Below are 25,926 nucleotides of genomic sequence, written 5' to 3' on the forward strand. Positions count from 1 at the left end.
ATCCCAAAGGGTTTGTGCCCAACCCCAAGGGTCTGTGCCTGATCCCAAAGGGTCTGTGCCTGATCCCAAAGGGTCTGTGCTGAACCCCAAGGGTCTGTGCCTGATCCCAAAGGGTCTGTGCCCGACCCCAAGGGTCTGTGCCTGGTCTCACCCCCAGCTCACGGCGGCGCCGCCCCGGGGACGTCTGGGGCCTTTGGAGGGTCCTGGTGCTGCTCCGGGGGTTCCTGCCCAAGGATGGGGGAACTCCTGAAGGATTTGGGGGATTTTTGGTGTTTGGGGAGGATTCCTGAGGGATTTGGGGACTTGTGGAGAGAATCCTTCAGGAATTTGGGGACTTTCCTTGGGATGTGAGCCCAAAACTGGCGCTGGGATTTGGGATGTGGATCCATCCTGGGCTGGACACTTGGCCAAGGGATGCTCTCGAGTGCCACTGCTTTAACCTGGGACAGCAATTAATTATGCTAACTAACCATGCTAATTAACTATGACAGAATCCTTTGGAAGCAAATCCCAGATCCCACTGGGAGCTCTCCTGCTGCTCAATCCAGGCCTGATCCCAAATCTTGGGATTTTTTGGGAATTTTTCCAGCTCAATCCTTGGATTCAACGTTCTCCAAGGGGGAATCCATTCCTGGAATTGGGAATTCCTGCTCTGGGGGCACTCGGGGATTTTTGGGATGAGCCACAGGGGTTGGGACAACTCCTGCCAGTGGAAAATGGGATTTTTGGGGTGGGAAATGCCTGGAATTGGAGCTCCAGAGACATTCCCCAATTCCAGGCATGGATCTCATTCCTGCCTGAGGGATTTTGGGAAGTTCAAAGAGCTGGAAAAGGATTTTTTGTCCTGGCTGGGTCTCTCTCCTGCAGAATTTCCATCCAAGCCTGAGGGTCCTAAATCCATGGAGAAGTCCTAAATCCATCCTAAATCCATGGAAAAGTCACTGTCACCCCCTGGAATTCCAACTCTTTTACCCCTGGCTGGGCTGGTTTGGGATCCATCCCAAATCCATCCCAAATCCATCCCAAATCCATCCCAAATCCATCCCAAATCCATCCCAAATCCCTGGAATTCCTGTGTCACCCCTGAACTCCAGCTCTGAGCATTCCCAGGGAAATCCTTTGGCTCCTCAGCATTCCCTGCCAGGGATGGGAATGGGAACTTTGGTTCTCCCCTTTTCCCCCAATTTTTGAATGGGAAAATGGGAACAGAACTCTTGGCTCTGCCTCCCTGGAGAATCCACATTGCCCTGGGCTTCAAACCTCCCAGGAGGAGAGTTTGGGATGGGAACAAATCCGTTTATCCCATGGAATATTCCCATTTCTTCTGGGAATTTTGGGGCAGCTGGATTTGCTTTTATCTCCTTAAAAAAACAATGAGATTTTGGTGGAATTTTTAGGGATAAAACCCAAATCATGGGGAGGCTCCTGTGCCAAAAAATTCCAAATTTTTCCTCTTTATTATGAGAAATAAAATTCTTTTCCTCCTGGCCAAGGAATTCCAGTTGAAATTCCCATTTTTTTTTAGGATTTGGGAAATTCCAACTTGGAATTTTGATCATTTCCATTTTTTTTTGTGCTGCTGAGATTTTTTTCCCTTCCCAAGCAGGAAGGTTTTATCCTGGAATTCAGAATTCCTGAGGATTTTCCAAATTCCGGAGGATTTTCTGAATTCCAAAGGGGAAAAAAAAAAGGAGGAACTATGCAAATAATTCCAAGGAATTACACCTCTGGAGCTGGGAATTCCTGTGTGTTAATTCCTGTCCTGCTTAATTGCTGAAATTTTAATTTATTGAAGGATCAGCTCCTTTTTCTGTCTCTTCTTGTGTGGGATTTGCTTTAATTGTTGTCTAATAATGGGATTTTTGTCATTAAAAATGGGATTTGTGACATTAAAAGTGGGATTTGTGTAAACATCTAAAAATCTAATTCTGTGTGTGATTAAAATCGAGTTTTTCTCAGTGATTTATACCCAGAAAATGTTAAAATCCCCAAATTTTTACTCATTTTTGGGGTGTGGTTCAGCTTTGTCATTGCTGTGAACTCCTGGTTGAGTTTATGGGGTTTGGGTTTTGGGTTTTGTGGGTTTAGGTTTGGTTTTATGGGTTTAGTTTGGGTTTGGGGTTGAGCTTTGGGTTTGGATTTAAGTCTGGGTTTTGTGGGTTTCATTTTGGGTTTTGGCGTTTGATTTTTTGAGTTTAGGTTTGGTTGGGGTTGAGTTTTGTGGGGTTTGGAGTTTGGGTTTTGTAGGTTTGGGTTTTGGGGTTGGGTTTGTGCTTGAGGTTGGTGGGTTTAGATTTGGATTTGGGGTGAAGGTTTGGGTTTAATTTGGGGCTTTGTGGCTGAATTTCGTGGGTTTAGTTTGGTTTTATGGGTTTAGTTTGGGTTTGGGGTTGAGCTTTGTGGGGTTGGTTTGGGTTTGGGTTTCAGTTTTGGTTCTGTGGGTTTAATTTGAGTTTTCTGGGTTTCTCCTTCCTTTCCACCATCAAGTTCCTCTTCCAAAGTGCTGCTTTGGGTTGAAAACAATAAAATTGTGTTTAAAACTCGGTTTTAACCCCCCGATATTTCCTGCATTTGTATCTTTGTAAACAGTGCCAAAATAAAGAGATTTAAACTTTTCTTGTTTGGCTTTTCAGCTTTTTTGGGGGTTGATTTTGGGGAAAAAATGTTGGGAAAAATCCAATTCCAAGCCTGTGCTGCCCCTCAGGGAGAGCTGAGCAGGGAAATTCCCTGGTGGAAAATCCCAGAATTCCAGGAGCTGCAATTCCAGAGGCTCTGGAATTGGGAGAGCTTTAATTAGGAGCGAGCAATTAGCATGGGCTTAATTAAGATGTTTACATCAAGCAGGTAAAGCTGGGCTTTAATTCCCTTTTTCCCTCCCAATTCCCCACTGGGGTTGGATTTGGGGTTTTGGGGTTGGGATTGGGGAAATTCCCACTGCAATTCCCAGTCCCCAGTGATGTCATTTCCACTGTCGATTTTTGGCTGATTTCTTTTGAATCTCATGGATTTCCTTTTAATTCCATGGATTTCTTTTGGATTTCCTTTGAATTTCATGGATTTCTTTTTAATTTCACCGATTTCTTTTGGATTTCTTTTTCACTCTACAGATTTCCTTTTAATTTCGTGGATTTCCTTTTAATTTCATGGATTTCCTTTTTATCTCTTTTCAATTCCACTGATTTCCTTTCATTCCACGCATTTTTTTTAATTTTGTTTCATGGATTTCTTGTTAATTTAATTTCATTTCATCTCTGGAAATCGCTGGAGCTGTGGCCACTGGGGGGAGTAAAGGCCAAAGAGAGTCCAGGGAAGTTGAACTGGGAGCTCAATTTCCCAACGATTCCCAAGAACAGGTGAACCTTTCTGGAGCTGCTCATCCTCTGGGATTCCTGGAAAAAAACCAATTTGTCCATTGCTTTTGGATCAGAAAAATCCCAGGATTTTGGCCCAGGTAAATTGAGCTGGAACCAGGATTTTCCAATAATTTTTGGGAAAGCCTTGTGGAGCTGCTCGTCCCAGAGAATCCCTGGGAAAAACCAATTTGTTTATTGGCTTTGGCTCAGCAAATCCCAGGATTTTGCCTCTGGCTCAGCAAATCCCAGGATTTTGCCTCTGGCTCAGCAAATCCCAGGATTTTGCCTCTGGCTCAGCAATCCCAGGATTCTGGCCCAGGGCTTGGAGCTTTTCCCGCGCTTTTCCCGGGAATGCTCTGGAGCTGCTCATCCCTGGAAAAAACCAGTTCGTTAATTGCTGCTGCCAGGCCGGGCTTTAATGAGCCGAGCCCAAGCTCCGCTATCTTATCTGGGCCTGATAAGCACCAAACGTTCCCGGGCGTTGCCAGAAACCCAATAAAAAATCTTCAATTTTATGGGTCCTGATGAAAAGCTGCGCTCTGCTGGGGCTGTTTGCTCGGCCGGGACAAATCCAGCTCCAAAAAAATTCCTGGCGTAAGAAAAAAGTTTGCCCAAGGCTTAGAAAAACCTTTAAAAATATCTTTAATTAATCACAAAACTCTGAGTAAATGTTAAGAGCGGTGATAATTTGTATTTTGAGGGGATAGTTCCCTTTTTCTCTGGAATATCCTGATTATTGTTATTAAATTTTATTTATTATTCCACTACTATTATTATTATTACATTTTATTTATTATTATTATTATTACATTTTATTTATTATTATTCCTTATTTATTAGTAGTATTCTTCCCTTTTTCTCTGGAATATCCTGATGATGATTATTATTATTGAATTTTACTTATTATTATTCCTTATTTATCATTATCATTCTCCCCTTTTTCTCTGGAATATCTTTATTTATTCTCTATTTCCAGTTCATTATTGAGGACGGACACTTCCGATTTGGTGAATTCCATGTTCACCAAGGCAAGTATATAAAATAAAAATAACAAAACAGTAAAACTGACAAGAAAACATGGAATTTTTGCTGCTTCCTCACAATGTCCAAGGCTTTTTTCCAGCTGTTTTTCCTGCTCCAACGACCCAGAGGCAATTAAAAAGTCGGTTTTAATGAAGCTTTAATTGTGCAGGTGCTTGGCAGCTCCCAGGGTGGAAAAGGGCAGGTGCTGAGAGGAAAAAAAAAGGGCTAAATTTGACTTTAACAAGGACAAACACCATAAAAACATCAGGATATTTGTGGTGGGGCTCAGCTGGCAGTGCCAGCAAAAAAAAAAAAGGAGTTTTTCTATTGGGATTTGGGGTGGGAATAAACAAAATAAATCAATTTCTCATCCAGGAAGGAGCGTGAGGGTAAAAAACGGGGATGGGGCAGAAATTCTTCAAGCTTTGGATGGGGTATTTTGATTTTTGGGGGGATTTGCTGAGGGCTCCTCACCCTGGGAAGAAAACATCCCTTAGAAATCCAATTTTTTCATGGAATTCATCAGAGAACCCTGGAAAATCCCCACAAAAATCAACCCGCTCCATTTTCCTGCTGTGCTTTGTTCCAGCTCCTTCCTCAATTTCCTGTTCCCAGGTGGGAAAATTACACAGTTGTTTCCACCTCAGTTGGTTTAAAAGTTGTTTTTTGAGGTGTCTGGGTGCAGTTTGAGGTCTAATCCCAATTTTCCCACTTTTTTTTGACTTCCTCAGGGAGCTGAGGGGATTTGGGCCTCTTTTTTTTGGCTGGGATTTTTAAAAATTTCCTTTGTGTTTGAAGGTGAATTCTCCCCGTTTGTGAGGGGAATGTGCCTGAATTTCAAACCTCAGAGAGGTAAAAACAATAAAGTTAACAGTAAATTGGCGTTTTTTTCCAATTTCAATGGTCACATTTGTTAATTAGTTTTGTTTCAGCCCTTCTGAGGGGATTTGGGCCTTTTCCTTGGCCCGGAGTTATTTTAAAATTTCCTTTGTGTTTTAAGGTTTTATTCTCCCCATTTGTGAGGGGAATGTGCCTGAATTTCAACCCTCAAAGAGGTAAAAAGAATGTAAATAACAGTAAATTGGCGTTTCTACCAATTTCAGTGATCACAATTGTGAATTAGTTTCATTTCAGCACCTCTGAGGGGATTTGGGCCCTTTTTCTTGGCCTTGAGTTTTTAGAACTTTCTTTTTGTTTTAAGGTGAATTCTCCCCGTTTGTGAGGGGAATGTGTCTAAATTTCAACCCTCAAAGAGGTAAAAATAGCAGTAAATTGTTGTTTTTACCAATTTCAGTGATCAGAATTGTTAATCAGTTTCATTTCAGCCCTTCTGAGGGGATTTGGGCCTTTTCCTTGGCCTGGAGTTTTTAAAATTTCCTTTGTGTTTTAAGGTGATTTCTCCCAGTTTGTGAGGGGAACGTGTCTGAATTTCAATCCTCAAAGAGGTAAAAAGAATAAGAATAACAATAAATTGGCGTTTTTATCAATTTCAGTATCACAATTGTGAATTACTTTTGTTTCAGCACCTCTGAGGGGACTGCGCTGCTTCAGCCACAGGCCAGGAAAATTATTTCTATTTTAAAACAAAGCAGAAAACAAATGGAGCTCAGAGGATTAAAGTTCCTGAAGATCCTCTCTCCCAGCTCTGTTATCTCCTCATTTTTCCAGGAAAATTGTTCCAATCCTTTTCCCTCATCCCTTCCACCCCTGGAAGCTGGGAAACGATGGGAAAAAAAGGAGAATTTCCCGCATTTCCCCCCTCAATAAAAAATCCTCTCCCATGAAATAAATAACAAACCCAACCAAGCAGAGCCTTGGAGCATTTTCCTCGCCGGGAGCCGAAGTTAAAAATTATTCAAAGTAAAAATTCCTGGCCTGTGAAGCAGAGGCTCCGACTGTACCAGGCAAAGATTTCCACCAGCGTTCCCTGGAGATAACAGAGTAGGAGGAAATCCCAAATTCCATCGGCAGCTCCTATTCCCACCTCGTTTTCCCTCCTTTTTCTCCTTTTGGGATCAGGATTTGACCTCTTCTCCTGGGTTTTGTTGGAGTTTCAAGGACAAAGAGATCTGGGCGCCACAAGTAAGTGTTGGACTTTATCCCCTCCTAAGGAAGGATATTTTTTTTTTTCTGAGGGATTCTTGGATTGGGATTTTTTATAGGGCGTTTAGGAGCAAAATGGGTGACAAATCCTGGATTTTGAGGTGCTTGGGGTGAATTGTAACAGGGAAACTTCTTGGGGGCAAAATGGTTAAAAGAGGTATTTCCCAGTTTTCTGGTGATTCCTGGAAATTCCCAGCCATGGATGCAGCTGTTTGAGAGGGAATTCCCATTGGAAAATTTATTAGGATAAATCACTTATTTCCCAGTTGTTTGGAATCCTGGGGATATGTTGTAGTTGGTGTTGTCTGGGATCACATCTTGGGTGGTTTGTAGGGAACTTGGAGTGTTGGAATATTCCCGGATTTTAGCATTCTGAGGGGTCTCGGAGCTGGTGGAAAATCAGGGATTTCCACTTTGGTGGGAACCTGGAACAATCCCAAATCCCTGCTCTTCCTGCAGAGCCAAAAAAAAAGTGGGAATCTTTCTTAAAATGTGCCTGGAGAAGAGGGAATTTTATTGAAATCTTGGATTTTTCGGGATTTGCTGAAAGGGCTGAAAGCCTAGGGATGAAAAACAATAACAATAATTATTGTGACGTTTGGCACGATTGAATTTCCCTAAATTCATCCAAAAGTTCCTAAAATGATCCAGACGGTCCCTAAAATGCTCCAAAGGTTCCTAAAACAATCCAGGGGTCCCTAAAATCATCTGAAAGTCCCTAAAATCCTCTAAAATTCTGTAAAATAATTTTTAAATCCTTAAAATCATCAAAAAACCCCTAAAATCCTCCAAAAATCACTAAAATCCTCCAAAGATCCCTAAAATAATTTTTAAAAATCCCTGAAATCATCCAGATGTTCCCTAAAATCATCCAAAAAATCCCTCAAATCCTCCTCAAATCACCCAGAGGCTCCCTTAAATCCTGCAAAAATCCTTAAAATCCTAAAAAAATCCCTCAAAAAATCCAGAGGTTCCCTACAATCCTTCCAAAAGTCCCTCCAATCCCCGCCCAGACCCCTGAATTCACAGCCGGGGTGCAGCCCCAAGGCGGCCCCGGTTATTCCCCACGCAGGCCGGGTTTCTTTGGGCTCTGCGGGATAAATGAGGACAAAACCCTGCAGGGTTCAAGGCTCTTTGGGCTTCTTTGGGCTCTGCGGGATAAATGAGGACCAAACCCTGCAGGGTTCAAGGCTCTTTGGGCTCTTTCCCCTCAGCCCAAGCCCCAAGCGCCGCCGGAGCCGCTCCCGGAGCTCCTGAGGGAGCCGGAAAAGGCCGCGGGCTCCGGATCCGGGAGCGGCGCCGGGCGCGGTTTCCATGGGATCCCTGAGGGGAAGGGGAAACCCGCGCTTTTATCGCTTTTCTGCTCTGTTTCGGCAGGAAAAGTCCGGAAAAATCCCATTTTTCTCTGGTTTTCTGATCTCTTTCAGAGGAAAAAAAAAAAATCCGGATTTTTCTCTATTTTTCTGCTCTGTTTCAGCGGGAAAAATACGGATTTTTCTCGGTCTTCTGCTCTGTTTTAGGCGGGAAAGGGCGAAAAAATCGGCATTTTTCTCTGGTTTTCTGATCTCTTTCAGAGGAAAAAAGGGGGGAAATCCGGATTTTTCTCTATTTTTCTGCTCTCTCTCCGGGGAAAAATCCAGATTTTTCTCTGGTTTTCCACTCTGTTTCAGGGAAAAAAAATCCGGATTTTTCTCTGATTTTCTGCTCTGTTTCATGGGGAGAAGAGCAAAAAAATCCGTATTTTTCTCTGTTTTTCTGCTCTCTTTCAGAGGAAAAAAAAATCCATATTTTTCTCTATTTTTCTCTCTGTTTCCACCCCACATTCCTGACGTTCCTTTGGGAGCATGATCCTATAAAAACCCCGCTCCCACCTCCAGCACTTCCATGGAGCTGCTGAAAATTCAGAATTTTGCCATAATTTATTAATTCCAGCACCTGAAAATTGGGGTTATTTAATGCTCTGAACACATCCTGGGGTTTTTTTTTGGGATAAAACAAAGATGTGCCCTCATTATTCCCAAAATTCTCCTTTCCCAGGGATATCTGGGATATGAAACACAAAGGGTTGGGGTTTTTTGTTGGTTTTTTTTTTCCTTTTGTTTGAACTCCGTGACTCAAACTTGGGGCAAATCCAAGGCAAATAAAAGGTGCAGGCACAGAGTTAACTCCTGAATTTCTGGAATTTCGGGATGGGGAAGGAGCCAAAAATCCCTCCCAGTTTTTGGGATCCGGCCTTTTCCTGTTTTTTGGGGTTGGATCCCTGTCCAGGCGGATGGGAGCTGAAAATTCCCAATTTTTCCTTTTAAATCCTGCTGGGGTTAGGCAGCACCTGCTTCCCGAGCTTTTCTGGGAATGCTTTTTTTGGGATGGAGCCGGAGGGTTGGGGGTTTTGGGATCCATCCCAGAGCCTCGTGCCAGGTCAGGAGCTGTGGGATGGAAATCCTGGAAATTCCTGAGAATTTCTGGAAATTCCTGACAATTCCTGGTAATTTCTGCAGTGGAATAGAGATTTAAAGAATGGAAAAGAAGATTTGGGAATGGGTTTGGGGCCTGGGGTGAGCATTCCTGATCATTCCTGATAATTCCTGGAAATTAGTGACTTTTCCTGATCATTCCTGGAAATTCCTGATTATTCCTCATAATTCCTGGAAATTCCTGGTAATTCCTGCTGTGGGATGGAGTTGGAAGGGATGGAAGAGGAAATTTGGGAATGGTTTTGGGCCCTGGGCAGGGGCAGCTCAACCCAGATCCAGGCTGGATCTTTGGGAAAATCTTTGGGAATATTTGGGAGGGGGGAGATGCCGATTTCAAGGCTGAGATCTCAAAATTCGGGAATTTTTCCTATCCCCCAGCTCCATTTTCACTGAATTTCGCTTCCTCTGCTCTGTTTTCTGCTTATCCCAAAGATGAATTCCCAAAATCCCAAATCCCAACAGGAAAAATTCCCAAACCCCACCCTAATTCCATGATTTGGAATTTAATAATGAATTTTATCTGCCTTAAAACTCCCAGGGCAGAGAAATTCCATTTTCTTTTCACTTTTCTTCCTTTTCCTGGGATTTTTGAACTCACCTTTGGGAAGCAGCAGAAGCAATCATCGGCTCCCCTAATTAACATCGGATTTTGCATAACTAAATATTAATTAGGGCAGCACGTGGCAAAAAGAAAGGGTGGCAGGTGCCAGGGATGAGCATTTGGGCAGGGAAAAATGTGGATTTGAATAATTTTGCCTGGAATTCCATCTTCCTGCTGGGATTTAAAGCTTCCCTGATTTCCTTTGCAAGTGAAACGAGTGCAGGGAAATTTATTTGGGATATTGAAATAATCCCAGGAAATTAATGGGATAAATCCGTGAGGGGTTTTAAGGATAAAAGAGTGAAGAAATTGGGAAATCCCTCTGGAATTCTGGGCAGTTTCACCCTCCTGTTCTGTGTTCTTCCTTCAGAATTCCTTTAAATTCCCAGATTTTTATTTGGGATATTCAGACAATCCAGGGAAAATAACGGGATAAATCCTTGAGGTGTTTAAAGATAAAAGAATAAAGAAATGGGGAGATCCCTCTGGAATTCTGGGCAGTTTTTCTCTCCCTTTCCCTGTGGTTTTTCAGATCCTTCAAATTCTCTGATTTTTATTTGGGATATTGAAATAATCGCAGGAAATTAATGGGATGAATCCTTGAGGGATTTTAAGGATAAAAGAATGAAGAAATGGGGAAATCCCTCTGAAATTCCCTCCCTTTCCCTGTGGTTTTCCTTTTTCCAGATCCTTCAGATTCCAAAATATTTATATGGGATATTCAAACAATAAGGGAAAGTAACAGGATAAATCCTTGAGGTGTTTAAAGATAAAAGAATGAAGAAATGGGGAAATCCCTCTGGAATTCCGAGCAGTTTTTCCCTCCCGTTCCCGTGGTTTTCCAGATCCTTCAAATTCCCAGATTTTTATTTGGGATATTGAAATAATCGCAGGAAATTAATGGGATGAATCCTTGAGGGGTTTAAGGAAAAAGAGATTTTTGAAAGAGAGGGGAATGAGAAAGGCTCTGGAATTCTGGTGGGTGTCACAGCAGTGCCCCAGTGACATCACAGCGATGTCATAGCGATGTCACAATGACGTCATAGCGATATCACAATGACGTCATATCGATGTCACAATGATGTCATAGCGGTGTCACAGCCTGGGGGCCCTGGGGACCTGCTAGCCAATGTCACCCTGGTGTCCCATCGGTGTCCCAGCTGTGTCCCATGGTGTCCCATGGTGTCCCATCGGTGTCACATCAGTGTCCCAGTGACATCACAGCGCTGTCATAGTGATGTCACAATGACGTCATAGCGATGTCACAATGACGTCATAGCGGTGTCACAGCCTGGGGGCCCTGGGGACCTGCTAGCCAATGTCACCCTGGTGTCCCATCGGTGTCCCATCCGTGTCCCATCCGTGTCCCCCCCGTGTCCCATCCGTGTCCCATCCGTGTCCCATGGTGTCCCCCCCGTGTCCCCCCCGTGTCCCATCAGTGTCCCATCCATGTCCCATCGCTGTCCCCCCCGTGTCCCATGGTGTCCCATCCGTGTCCCATGGTGTCCCATCCATGTCCCCCCCGTGTCCCCCCCGTGTCCCCCCCGTGTCCCATGGTGTCCCATCCGTGTCCCCGCGCTGTCCCCGCGCTGTCCCCTCCCGATCTCCCGGGTTCAAGGAGCTCCAGCGCCGCCGGGAGGGGACACCGCGGCCGGGAGGGGACACCGCGGCCAGGGAGGGGACACCGCGGCCGGGGGGGGCCAGCGCGGCCCGCAGGCCCCTTCATTCCCCGGTCACTGCGGGGCCGTGCTGCCCGCAGACCCCAAACCCCAAAAAGTGATTCTGGGGACGCTTTCCGGGGCCGTGACCTCCCTTCTGTTGGTTTTGGGCGGGTTTTTTTAGCAGCTGAGTCACCAAAATGTCACCAGATTGTCACCTGATCCTTCCTCCTGCAACGGCCCCGCCTGGAACCGGGGCTGGGCCGCCCCAAAACCAGGAGGTTTCGGGGAAAATTGGGGTTCCAGCCTCTCCCACCCCAAATCGGAAAGGATTCAGGGATAAATTTGGGGTTTGAGCCTTTCCCACCCCAAATCCAGGAGGTTTAGAGCAAAAATTGGGGTTTGAGCCTTTCCCACCCCAAATCTGAGAGAATTCATGGATAAATTTGGGGTCTGAGCTTTTCCACCCCAATTCTGAGATAATTCAGGGAAAAATTGGGGTTTGAGCCTTTCCCACCCCAAATTCAGGAGAATTCATGGATAAATTTGGGGTCTGAGCTTTTCCATTCCTAGTCTGAAATAATTCAGTGATAAATTGGGGTTTCAGCCTTTCCCACCCCAAATCCAGGAGGATTCAGGAATAAATCAGGATCAAAATCCCAAAAAAACTCCATCCCAGAGCTCGGAGCTGCAGCTGGAATTGGCTGCCCTGAGGAAATCTGGGAATTTGCATCAATTCTGATTTTAATGGGGTGAGACGTGGCCCAGGCCCCTCTTTTCCCTGCAATCCCAAATCCCATCCCGTAGGATTTGCATGGATCATTCCTGTATTTGTTTCCAGGCAGGTGGCTCTGAGCCCCTTTAATCCCATATTTAAATAGGGATGGAAATTCAGGGGAAGGACCTTAATCCCACAGGAAAATTCCCTGTTCCAGCAGATTTATGGGATCTGTGGAACTGGGGAGGGATTGATAAGGAAGGAGAATTCATCCCAGATTTTTGGGCTTGTTAAAGGGAAACTCAGATCAAACTCCCTGGAAAAACTTTTGGGAGTTTTTTGCTCCTGCCCCAAAAATATCCCTGAGAATTCCCAGTTTAAACCCTCCTGGATTGGGAAGGAATTGGGATTAAAAGGGTGATTTTAGGATTAAAAGGATGATTTTAGGATTAACACCATCCCATAGCTTTAGGATTAAAATGATGGATTTGGGATTAAAATGATGGATTTATGATTAAAATGATGATTTTATATTTATAATTTTAGGGTTAAAAACAATGATTTTATGACTAAAATCCCACTTGTATGACTGAACCCATACCTGTCCCTGAGCCCTAACCCAATTTTCCCTTTTTGGGGTTTCTCCCGTTCTGCACCTGCCCTGCACCTGCTGTAACCCAGCCCGGGCAGCCCCACCCCATTCACTGCTGGGGCTTTGGGGCCGTTCCTGAGGAGTTCCCGACCCCAGGCCAGGCCTGACCCCGCACGGGCTCCCGGCCCCTTTGTCTCCCTTTATTGGCTCCGCTGCCATCGCTGGGGAAAGTCGAGCTTTTAACCATTTCCAGCCTCTTTTGGGGTTTTCCACAGGGTTTGGGGTCGGGTTTTTGGGAGTTTTGCTGTGGGGCTGTTGGTGTTTTACCCCTGGCAGAGGAAGGGAAGGTGCTCAGTGTGTATTCTATGCACCTTTCATTGATTTAATCCAGAACCGCCCACACTGAGCTGCAGAATCTGAGTTTTTAACCATTTCCTCCCTCTTTTGGGGTTTTCCACAGGATTTGGGTTGGGTTTGGGATGATTTCACTGTGAGGTCGTGGATTTTTTACCCTTGGGAGAGGAAGGGAAGGTGCTCAGTGTGAATTTTATGTTCCTTTTATTGTCTTAATCCAGAACCGCCCACACTGGGCAGCAAGAAATTGAATTTTTAACCATTTCCTCTCCGATTCAGGGTTTTCCAGAGGCTTTGGGGTTGGACATTTGGGAATTTGGCTGTGGGGTCATGGATTTTTCACCCTTTGCAGGAGGAAAGGAAGGTGCTCGTTCCTTTTATTGTCTTAATTCAGAACCACCCACACTGGGCTGCAAGAAATTGAATTTTTAACTATTTCCTCCCCAGTTTGGGGTTTCCCAGGGGATATTTGGGATTTTGGCTGTGGGGCCATGGATTTTTAGCCATGCTGGGTGTGGGAGTGCGTGGTGTGGATTTTGTGTTCCTTTTATTGATTTAATCCAGAACCTGTCCAATTGGGCTGCACAAAAATTGAGTTTTTAACCATTTCCTCCCTCATTTGGGGTTTTCCAGAGGACATTTGGGATTTTGGTGGTGGGGTTGTGGATTTCTTACCCTTTGGGGGAGGAAAGTGCTCAGTATGAATTTTATCTTCCTTTTATTGATTTAATCCAGAACCTCTCACACTGATCTGCAGGAAGTTGAATTTTTGACAATTTCCTCCCCAAGTTGGGGTTTCCCAGGGGACGTTTGGGATTTTGGCTGTCGAGCTGTGGATTTTTTACCTTTGAAGAAGGAGGGGAAGGTGCTTGGTGTGAATTTTATGTTCCTTCCATTGATTTGATCCAGAACCTGTCCAGTCGGGCTGCAGGAAATTGAATTTTTAACCATTTCCTGCCCGCTCCGGGTTTCCCGGGGGACATTCGGGGTTTTGGCTGCGGGGTTTCGGCCGTGCTGGGGTGGGGTAGGGCAGGAGGGGCCGGAGCTGTCGGGGCACGCCGGGGGCAGGGCAGGTGCCGGGAGCCCTCCCTGTGCAGGTGACTCAGAGCGGGCACACCTGGCACACCTGAGCGAGCGCCCGCTGCGCTTCCTGCCCCGCACCGCGCCCGGGCCGGACCGGCACACGGGGCTGGGGGACGGGGATGGAGCCTGGCGGGGAGGGGTTCCCAGAGGAACCGGGGCTGGGGTCAGAAATTTGGGATAAATCCTGCCCTGGGATGGGATTCACAGAGGAACCGGGGCTGGGGTCAGAAATTTGGGATAAATCCTGCCCTGGAGGGGTTCCCAGGAACCGGGGCTGGGGTCAGAAATTTGGGATGAATCCTGCCCTGGAGGGGATTCACGGAGAAACCATGGCTGGGGTCAGACATGAGGAGAAATCCTGCCCTGGGATGGGATTCACAGAGGAACCGGGGCTGGGGTCAGACATGCAGATAAATCCTGCCCTGGGAGGGGTTCCCAGTGAAACCATGGCTGTCCCATCCCTGGATATCTTGGATCAGAAATTCGGGATAAATCCTTCTCTGGGAGGGGATTCCCAGAGGAACCATGGCTGCCCCTGCCCTTGAGCCTGTCTGGGATCAGAAATTCGGGAGAAATGTTTCCTTGGGATGGGATTCCCAGAGAAGCCATGGCTGCCCCATCCCTGGATATCTGGGATCAGAAATTCGGGATAAATTTTTCCCTGGGATCAGAAATTCGGGACAAATCCTTCCCTGGGATGGGATTCCCAAAGAAGCAGTGGCTGCCCCAGCCCTGGATGCCCAGGATCAAAAATTCGGGACAAATCTTTCCTTGGGATGGGATTCCCAGAGAATCCACGGCTGCCCTGTCCCTGGATGCCCGGGATCAGAAATTCGGGAGAAATCTTTCCTTGGGACACAGACATCCCTGGGATGGATTTCCCACAGATACCATGAGAGGCCCTGAGATTTAATTTGGATTTTGGCTCCACTCAGCTGCTCCAGGAGGAAACAAAGGCAGGGAAAGGATGGCCTGGAAAATCCAGGATGGTCTGAAAACAAATCTGGGATTGAATTGAGTTTTTTGCTCCACTTAACTGCTCCAGGAGGAAACAAAGGCAGGGAAAGGATGGGCTGAAAACCAATCTGGGATTAAATTTGGATTTTTGCTCCCCTCAGCTGCTCCAGGACAAACAAAAGCAGGGAAAGGATGGCCCAAACCCCCCGGGATGGGCTGAAAACCAATCTGGAAAACCAATCCCTAAGCTCAGCCTGGCTCCTGGCAGCCCCAAGCTTTAGATGTGAAATCTTCGTGCTCTGCAGATGAAAGCCTTTGTTCCTTCTATTTTTTTATTTTTTTCATTCTTTTTTCCTCTTTCTTTTCAGTCCCCTTTGTCCTGCGGGATCAGCGATCAGGCAGGGAGGAGTGGCAGGAGGAAAGGGCAGGAACGGCTGGAATTCCTGGGAAGGAGGGGATGTGGAGCTTTCAGCCATGCTCTGCTCGGCCTGGGGTGCCAAGGACAGTTTTAAACCCATTTATCAAAATTCTGTGCTGAATCCAAGGGTTTAAACCGGATTCTCAAAATTCTGTGTTGTTATTCCAAGGGTTTTTAAACTGGGCTCTCAAAATTTTGTGCTGAGCCCAAGGGTTTAACTTGAATTCTCAAAATTCTGAGCCCAAGAATTAAAGGAAGGTTTTTAAACTGGATTCTCAAAATTCTGTGCTGAATCCAAGGATTCAGAGAGTTTTTTAAGCTTGGTTCTGAAAATTCTGAGCCCAAGGTCTCAAGGAGGGGTTTTTAAAGTGGATTCTCAAAATTCTGTGCTGAGCCCAAGAGTTTAACTTGAATTCTCAAAATTCTGAGCCCAAGGTCCCAAGGAAGAGTTTTTAAACTGGATTCTCAAAATTCTGAGTCTGAGGTCTCAAGGAATGGTTTTTAAACTCAGTCTGAGGTCTTATGGGCAGTTTTGAAGCTGGGTTCTCCAAGTCCTGTGCTGAGCCCAAGGTGCTCGAAAAGCTGAGTGAAAGGCCCTAAACAATCATCATTTGACTGATCTGGGCTTCATTCAGGACCGGGAATTAAGCTCAGTTTAAGGGCTCTGATTTCCCAGTGTTTGCTTTGGTTGGAACAGGGAACGAATCCCCCGGGGCTGATTAATGGGATCCTGATCCCTCCTGGGAACCCTCGATGCTTCCCGAGGTTTGGGATCCATCTCCCCTTTCACTTGTGCCCTGTGCAGACACAGCTCAGGGCCTGCAGAGAGACCAGGGCCGAAACTGAAAAATATGAGGAATATTTAGGGTTGTTTCAAAGATTTGGAGTTTTTTCCCCAAGCTTTTGAGGGGTTTTTTTTCCCAATGATTTTAAGGTTTTTCCAAAGGTTTTGAGGTTTCTTTAAAAGATTTTAAAGTTTGTTTTTTAAATGATGTTAAGGTTCTTTCAACGCTTTTGTGGTTTTTTCCCAGTGTCCTCCAGGGTTGATGGGGTAGGGAATATTTAGGATTATCTTCTAATGGGAATGTTTTCTGGGAATGTTTTCTGAGATTGATGGGGTAGAGAATATTTAGGGTTTTCCTCCAATGGAAATGTTCTGTGGGAATGTTCTGTGGGAACGTTCTGTGGGGTTGATGGGGTAGAGAATATTTGGGATTATTCTCCAATGGGAACATTCTGTGGGAATGTTCTTCAGGATTGATGGGGTAGGGAATATTTAGGATTATCACCAAATGGGAATGTTCTGTGGGGATGTTTTCTGGGATTGATGGGGTAGGGAATCTTTGGGATTATCACCAAATGGGAATGTTCTGTGGGGATGTTTTCTGGGATTGATGGGGTAGGGAATATTTAGGATTATCTTCCATTGGGAATGTTCTGTGGGGATGTTTTCTGGGATTTATGGAGTAGGGAATATTTAGGATTATCACCAAATGGGAATGTTCTGTGGGGATGTTTTCTGGGATTGATGGGGTAGGGAATCTTTGGGATTATCACCAAATGGGAATGTTCTGTGGGGATGTTTTCTGGGATTTATCGGGTAGGGAATATTTAGGATTATCACCCAATGGAAATGCCCTCTGGGAACGTTCTGTGGCGATGTCCTGCCCATGGCAGGCCCCAGCCCAAACCCGGCCCCACAGATTCCAGCCCCCATTCCCAGTTCCACACACCCAGCCCGTTCCAGGCTGGCCTCGGGAAGCGGAGCTGGGGAAGGAGCAGCTCGGGAGCTCAGCTGGGGCTGCTCAAACCCCTCGGACCCACCCCGAGCTTCCCAAGGGATCTGGGGAGCAGAGCTTGGCTCCCGGGGGGATTTGGGGCCAATTAGGGCATAATTGGAGTCAGGAGTGCAGCTTCCCTGGGAAATCCGAGCCTGCTGCCTTCATAACAAGGAGAAAACATTTGGTGTTTTTGTTTGATTTTCAGGGCACCGAGGGGAATTCTCTGACGCCGTCCTTGAAAGGGGATGATTCCCCATTTTTAAAGGATATTTAGAAGGCCACACTTCTCATTTTTAACAATTCTTTTCTTTTAAATGCTTTTGTTTAAAATGCTTTTCTTTTAAATGCTCCTATTTTTAATGTTTTTATTTTAAATGTGGAGAGCTCAGAGCCCTTCAGGGCCTAAAGGAGCTCCAGGAGAGGGATTTGGGATAAGGGGTGGAGGGACAGGACACGGGGAATGGGTTTGGGTTGGATAAGGCCAGGTTTAGGTGGGAAATTGGGAGGAAATCGTTCCTTGTGAGGGTGGATTTGGCAAAGTTTAAGGGGTGCAGGAGGAGGGGGAGAGCTCAGAGCCCTTCCAGGGCCTAAAGGGGCTCCAGGAGAGGGATTTGGGACAAGGAATAAGAGACTGGGAATGGTTTGGTGTGGAATGAGGGCAGGTTTAGGTGGGAAATTGGGAGGAAATTGGGGGCAGTGAGGCCTCAGCCTGAGGCACCACGGCTGCCCTGTCCCTGAAAGCGTCCAAGGCCGGCTTGGAGCACTCCAGGATCGTGGAAGGTCCCTGCCCACAGCCCGGGGTGACCCTGGCTCTCCCGCGTCCCTTCTGGGGAACGGCTTGTGCAGAATGAGGGCAGAACTAAAGGGACATTGGGAGGAGGTTGTTCCTGTGAGGGCAGAGAGGCCTCGAGCCGAGGATCTGGAAGTGTCCGGGCCCAGTTTGTGGGGTGGTGGAAGGTCCCTGCCCGCAGCCCGGGGTGACCCTGGATCTCCAACGTCCCTTGCAGCACAACCCCCCCGAGCCCCAGGAATAACCCAGCCTTTGTTAGGCCGGGCCCAGCCCCAGCGGCTCCGAGGCGGCTCCAGGGCCGCTCCCCAAGGCCAGGACACACCTGTTGGCCACGGGGCCGCGGGATTGGCTGGGCCGGGCGTGCACCTGCGCAGGGAGGGGTGAGGGCTCCATGTAAGACGAGCCTTGGCCTCGCTCCCCAACCATCCTCCTCAATTCCAGCTCCAACACGCAGCTCCTCCGAGCCACCGCGCTCGGCCCGGCCCTTCCCGGCCTGCTTTTTTGTCCCTTTTCAGCTGGGTTTTGTTTTTTTAAGCTCGGTTTCAGCAGCCTAACGAGGTGTAGAGGTGTTGTTTTTCCAGGTCTGGCTGTGGTTTTGCCACCGTTCGCTCCGGCACCAATTTCCCCGTGAAACCCAAGGTCGCCTTTTCCGGGACGCGGAAGAGGAAAACTCTCCTGGCTCCTCATCCTCCCAAAATTCCTTCCCCACCTGGAGGCTGACCTGGCTTTGGGAGAAGCTCCCAGCACTGAAGTTTTTCCCTGGATTTTGTGCTGGTCCTGGTAAGATCCAAAATATCCAGGTAGAGCAGGGAGGGAAAAAAATGGGATTTACTGAGTGCGAGAACGACTTCTTGGAGGGCTTTTCCTACTTTTCCATGGATCTTCCCTCTCCCCAGCTCACTTTCTCTGGGATTCCGCCCTCTTTTCTCTTCCTCCTTCTCCCCCCAGGTGGATTCGCGAGGGTTTTTGTTGGACAGATCAGGTTTTGTGTGCGCTGGGGGAGGGGAGGGCAGCGCATGAATCCAAACGTTCATTTTACAACCAGTCCAACCAGTCAGGGCAGCTCCCAGCAGAGCCAGGGCTGCCAGAAGGAGGGAGATGAGGGGGGAAGGCTGCTCGCAGCCAGGTGTCACGGAAAGGTGGGGACAAGAGGGGATCTTTGGGAAATCCCATCAAAATCCCAAAAAAAACCCAATCAAATCCATAGGAACGAGCCCGGAATTGAAGGGGGTTCTTCCAATACTCCTGGACTGTGGAATATTTGGATTTAAGGGAGGATTTCCCAGTTTGCGACTAAAAGTGAGGATTCCAAATCTGTGTTTGCTGCTGGCTCTGGGGGAAAAAAAAAAAGAATATTGGGAAAATCTGATCAAAATCCCAAAAAAATCCATAGGAAACCAGCATGGAATTGGAAAAGGTTCTTCCAATATTCCTGGATTGTGAAATATTTGGATTTAAGGGAGGATTCCCCAGTTTCGGGAGTAAAAGTCAGGATTCGAGTTTGCTGCTGGCTTTGAAAAAAAGGAATATTGGGAAAATCGGATGAAATTCCATTAAAATCCCAATAAAAGCCATAGGAACGAGCATGGAATTGAAGGGGGTTCTTCCAATATTCCTGGATTGTGGAATATTTGGATTTAAGGGACAATTTCCAGTTTTCGACTAAGAGTGAGGATTCCAAATCCGGGTTTGCTGCTGGCACTGAAAAAAAAAAAAGTATATTGGGAAAATCAGAATAAATTAAATTAAAATCCCAGTCAAATCCATAGGAAGGAGCATGGAATGGAAAAGGGTTCTTCCAATATTCCTGGATTTTGGACTATTTGGATTTAAGGGAGGATTTCCCAGTTTTCGACTAAATGTGAGGATTCCAAATCCGGGTTTGCTGCTGGCTCTGAGAAAAAAAAAAGAAATATTGGGGAAATCTAAATGAATTCCATTAAAATCCCAAGAAAACTGATATAAAACGAGCATGGAATGGAAAAGGGTTCTTCCAATATTCCTGGATTTCGGAATATTTAGATTTAAGGGAGGATCTTCCAGTTTTCGACCAAAAGCGAGGATTCGAAACCCAAGCTTAGTGCTGGGTCTGGGGGAAAAAAGCAATATTTGGAAAATCTGATTAAAATCCCAATATATCTCTATTAAATGAGCATAAATTGAAGGGGGTTCTTCCAATATGTTTGGATTTTGGAATATTTGGATTTAAGGGAGGATTTCCCAGTTTTCGACCAAAAGTGAGGATTCCAAATCCTGGTTTGCTGCTGGCTCTGAAAAAAAAAAAAAGGAATATTTGGGAAATCGGATTAAAATCCCAATAAAATCCATGGGAAACCAGCATGGAATTGAAAAGGGCTCTTCCAATATTCCTGGATTGTGGAATATTTGGATTTAAGGGAGGATTTCCCAGTTTCGGGAGTAAAAGGATTCGAGTTTGCTGCTGCCTCTGAAAAAAGAATATTGGGAAAATCAGATAAAATTCAATTAAAATCCCAATAAAATTGATATAAAGTGAGCGTGAAATCGAAGGGGGTTCTTCCAACATTTGGAGTATTTTGGAATATTTGGATTTAAGGGAGGATTCCTGAGTTTTGATGAACGTGAGGATTGCAGCCCGCGTTGGCTCTGAGCAATCATTGCCGCGTTCTAATGACGGCTTTAATTGTAACGAGGCCTCCTCGCCCCCCACAAGGCCCCATCCTCAAATGTTCCTTTTTCCTCCTCCCCGACCCAAATCCCTCAGATCGGGGCAGGGAGGGATGGATTGGGAATTTTCCCAGCAGAAGAAGAAAATTTGGGAATTTTGTTTGGATCGAGCGGACGCAGTAGAGAATCCCGGCCCCGCTCCCGGCAGGAGCTGCAGGAGCCATTTTGGGGTGGTTTTGGTGATTCTTTCTCACCTTGGGCTCGTCTTGGGCTCTTTTTGGTGCCTGGAAAAACCCAAATATTCAAATTCTGGCTTTATTCCGGTGCCGGATCCAACCAGGATCGGCTTTTCCTGCTTCCTCCTGAATTTTGGGGAGCTGGGCTCTGCAGGGAGAAAGGAGAAGTTGAATAAAGTGGTTTTATTTCATTTTTGGAGGGTGAGGTCAGGCCCTGGGCTCTTCCTCTAAATCCCATTTTTTTGGGGTAGAATTCCATTTCAAAATCCCAATTTTTGGATTTCAAAATCCCAGGTTTTTTTGGGTTACAATTCCATTTCAAAGTCCCATTTTTTGGGTTAGAATTCCATTTCAAAATCACAATTTTTTTTTGGATTTAAAAATCCCATTTTTTGGGCTACAATTCCATTTAAAGCTTCCATTTCTTTGGGTTCAGATTCCATTTCAAAATCCCATTTTGGGGTTAGAATTCCATTGGAAATGTGGGTGAAAATCTGGGAGAGGGGTTTTGTTATCCAGGAGGATTCTTGGGAATTCTGCCGGATTTGGGGCTGGGGATTTGTGGGATTTTCGTTGCTTTTGTTGAGTTTTTTTGTCAATTTTTTTTGTTTTAATTTCAGGGTTTTTGGTGTTTTTTGGTTGCAGTTGAATTTTTGGGAATTTTTTTGGTGCTTTTTTAGTTTTTGGTGGGGTTTGCTCCAAGTTCAGATTTAAGCTTGGCTTTACTCCATACAGGACAAGGCCTCAGTGGAACACTGGGATGCACTTGTGGCAAACTGGGCTTAAGCTGGGATTAAATTGGTTTTGAACTGGGTTTAAACTGGTTCTGGTGGGGTTTAACTGGGTTTTAACTGGTTTTAACTGGTTTTCACCCAGTTTTGGTTCTGGATGATTTTGAACTGGCTTCAAACTGGTTTGAACTGGGTTTTTGCTTGGTTTTGAACTGGGCTCTTACTGAGTTTTAACAGGTTTTACTGGGATTTTACTGGTTTGGAACTGGTTTTAACAGGGTTTTTACTGTTTTTAACTGGTTTTGGTAGGTCTGAACTGGTTTTCAACTGGTTTTAACTGCTTTTTACTGGTTTTTACTGGTTTGGATTGTTTTTGTTACTCTCTTCTGGGCTGTCCTGGTGTAAATTCCCTTTTTCCCTGGGATCAGATTTTTCCCATTCCTGTTTGACCTCCCAATTGAAACATTCATTTCCCCCCCCAAAAAAAATTTTTTTTTTTTTTTTAATTATTCCTTTGAAAATCCAGATTCCCAAACCTCAACCCAACAAATCCATTTGGGAACGGGAAAATGGGATTTCCTTGGAATGGGGGATGTGGGAGGAGGATTTGAAATTGGATTTTGTTGGAAATAAGCACAAGTGGGAGTTGATTTTTCATCCCAGCCCCCTGAGCTCCAGGTCCCATCAAAACTTGGATTTCCAGGATATTTCAAAGGATATTTTTGATCCAAGGCCTTGCAGGAACTCCAGGAATTTTCCGGAATTCATGGAATAACTCCGAGTCCTGTTCTGGGAGGCAGAATTTTGGATTTTCCTGAAATTTTTCCCAAGTTATTAAGAATTGGATCATTTTGCTCTAATTGCAATTAAATATTGGGGTATTTTTGGGAATGGTTTTCATTAACGATTATTATTATTATTATTATTATTATTATTATTATTATTATTATTATTATTATTATTATTATATTTTTGGGAATTGTATTACTATTAAAACTACTACTATTATTCAGTATCATAATTATAATTATAATCATTATTATATTATCATTATTATTTTCATTGTCAGTTATTCATTACTATCACTATTAAATTTATTCTTATTTTATTTTTTATCACATTATTTCTATTCCATTATTTTTATTCCATTATTTTTTATTCTTTTAATCCATAATCCATAGATGACTGAGGTGGGTTTTATTATTAAACCATGTCTAACAAAGCCAGGTTTTAATCTTTACAAAGCCTCCACTTAATTTATAGGCAGGGCTGGCTATGGACACAGAATTTTGGGGTGATTTTCTCAGATTTCTCACTGAAAAATCCCAAAAAAGCCAAAACCTGAACAGAAAACCATCCCCAGGTGATTTTTTTTCCTAAATAATTTTGGTTTTTGCTCCAAAAAATTCGGATTTTGGAGTCCTGAGCCTGAGATATCCTCACCATCTTACTGGGCAGCATTGGATGATCTCAGCCTTTCTAATACTGCCTGGTAATGATGATGATGGTGTTTCCTGCACTCCGAGGGAATCCAGCAGAAACCTGGCACTGGAGCTTAGTCCCAGCTTAAAGTTCCAGTTTAGGGCCCCAAGCCCCTCCCAGATCAAAGCCAAGCTCTGAGTTCCAGGCCAGGTTTGGGGTGGGCTGGAAAATCTCAATTCTGGGTGGGGGAAATCCCCTGGGATGAGCCTGGCTCAGGGAAAATCCACGGATCAGGGGCTGCAAAAATGGGAAAATATTCCCCAAAACTGTGGGAATGCCCAGGTGGGGAAAGGAACAGGGCAGGGATTCTGTGCCAGAAATGTTCCCCAGGGAGCCTTGGCATTGCCTGGTGCTGCTGAGCCAGGCTTAACCCCCGTTCCTCTTTCCTGTGTTAAATCAGGCTTAACTTGGTGGGTTTAGTTGGGATCTGTATAAAGCAGCCTCAATTTCATCTTTCTCTTTCAGAGCTGTATCAGATTTAATCTCATCTCTCTCTTTTAGATTTTCATTAAGTGAAGTTTAACCTCCTTTTTCTCATTTAGATCTGTCTTAACCCCGTGTTCTCATTTCACATCTGTACTAAACTAGACTTAACCTCATATTTTTCTTTTAGAACTGTGTTAAACCAGGCTTAACCTCCTCTTTCTCTTTTAGACCTATACTAAAATAATCTGACCAGTACTAAGTCAGATTTAACCTCATTTTCTCTATTACCTCTCTTTTAAATCAGGCTTAACCTCCTGTTTCTCCTTTAAATCTGTGTTAAATCAGATTTTAACCTCATTTTCTCTTTTAGCTCTGTCTTAAACCAGGCTTAACCTCCTGTTCTCTTTTCCATCTCTCTTAAATCGCTTTTAACCTCACATTTCTCTTTTTGTCCTGCCTTAAACCAGCCTTACCCCCTATTTCCACTTTAAACCCGAATTAAATCCCTTTTTAAGCTCCTTTTCCCCCCAAACCCCCCCAGTTTCCACCCCTCCTTCCCCACTCCCCTCTCCTCGCACCCACGGCCGATCCCGAGGAAGTGAAGCCATTCCTTGGTTTTTCCTGGAATTCTGAGCCCCGAAGAACCCGGAATTGCTGCTGGGCGCGCTGGTCCTCTGTGGGCATCTTACTAGACAGTGCTGGATTTTCTCCTCTACTCTAACACTGTCTGGTAACGATGTTTAAAGGGAGATCCAAACCACTCCAGGCCCAAAATTCCAGCCAGGACCTTTTCCACAGGGTAAGGATGGATCTGGGGAGGATGGGGAGGGCTGAGCCAGGGAAAATGGGAATTTAAATCAAAATATTCACAGAAAAATGATGGAGGTGCTGCTATCCCAAACCCGGGGTTTATCGTCAACAGTATTCAAAATTAAAATTATAATTCCAATAAATTTTAAATTCTATTCAAAATTAAAATTACAATTCCAATAAATTTTAAATTCTATTCAAAATGAAAATGAAAATTCCAGTAATTCCAGTAAAATGATTGCAGCGCGGAGAGCTCGGGAGGAGCTGCCCCAAGTCCAGGTTTGTCCTTGTCGGTTGAAATTCCCAGGAAAAGCGGGAGAGGAGGAAGCAGGGGGTGATTAATTAAGGCCGGGTGTTAATGAGTAACTGCTGGGGAGGCCCGGAGGAAATGGGGGAGGAATTCTGGGAATTGGAATTTAACGAGCCCATAAATCCCGGGATGGGGCCCAGCCCCCCCAAACCTGGCCCTGGGAAAGAAACCCCAAAAACCCAGGGGAATGTTCCAGAGGGAAATCCTTGGGAAAAACAAAGGGATTCGGGAAAATCCCACTGCCTGTGTGGGGAAAAAACCAGGAAAAACCCTGGAAAATTCCCTTTTTCTTGGAAAATTCCCTTTTTCTTGGAAAATTCCCTTTTCCTTCCATCCTCTCCCTTTTCCCACTGAGTTCCCCTTTCCCCAAATCCCCCTCACCACCACTGCTGGGATTTGGGGTTATTTAGGACCTTTCTGGGGTGGTTCAGGAGATTGTTGGGATGGCTGGGAGCTTTTAGGGATAGTTTAGGAACTTTTTGGGGTGGTTCAGGACCTTTTGGGGATGGTTCAGGAGCTTTTTGGGGGTACTTTAGGAGATTTTGGGGTAGCTCAGATTTTTTGGATCGTTAGGTCCTTTTTGGGGTGATTCAGGAGTTTTTGGGATGGTTTAGGAGCTTTTGGGGTGGTTCAGGAGCTTTCTAGACCTGAATCCTAAAACCAGTGCCTCAGCAAGGAGAGTTCATGGATGAGGGACATCCCGGGTTTTCTGGAGGCCGCCCTGCAGGATTCCTCTCCTGGTAAGTCCTTCCAGCCGTTCCCAGTTCCGTCCTTTTCCCTGGGCATTCCCTGGGTGCAGCTCAGGGTTCCCTGGGCGTTCCCTGGGGTGCAGCTCCGGGGTTCCCTGGGCGCTCCCTGGGGTGCAGCTCCGGGGTTCCCTGGGGTGCAGCTCCGGGGTTCCCTGGGCATTCCCTGGGGTGCAGCTCAGGGTTCCCTGGGCGTTCCCTGGGGTGCAGCTCTGGGGTTCCCTGGGGATTCCCTGGGGTGCAGCTCCGGGGTTCCCTGGGGTGCAGCTCAGGGTTCCCTGGGCGTTCCCTGGGGTGCAGCTCCGGGGTTCCCTGCGGGTCGGTGCCGTCCCAGGCCCGGCTGCTCTGTCCAAAACCGCCCCGGTAACGACCCCACAGCTGCGCTTCTGCCCCCGGCGCTTCAGGCACCGATTCCGGGCCGGAAATGTGAAGAAAAAACCCCCCAAAAATTTCATTTTTATCGGAAGAACCCAGGAGTTTTCGTATTATTTTAGGCGCTTTCGGTGGGGCAAAAATGCCAGGAAAAATTCCCCTGAGAGGGAGAATTCCTGGAATTTCACAGCTGGAATTCATTTGGGAGATTTTTGTCACTTTTTTCATGGCGAAAATGTGGAGAAAAGTCACACAAAATCCA

Source organism: Agelaius phoeniceus, chromosome 24 (assembly GCF_051311805.1).
Source record: "Agelaius phoeniceus isolate bAgePho1 chromosome 24, bAgePho1.hap1, whole genome shotgun sequence".
Classification (NCBI taxonomy): Eukaryota; Metazoa; Chordata; class Aves; order Passeriformes; family Icteridae; genus Agelaius; species Agelaius phoeniceus.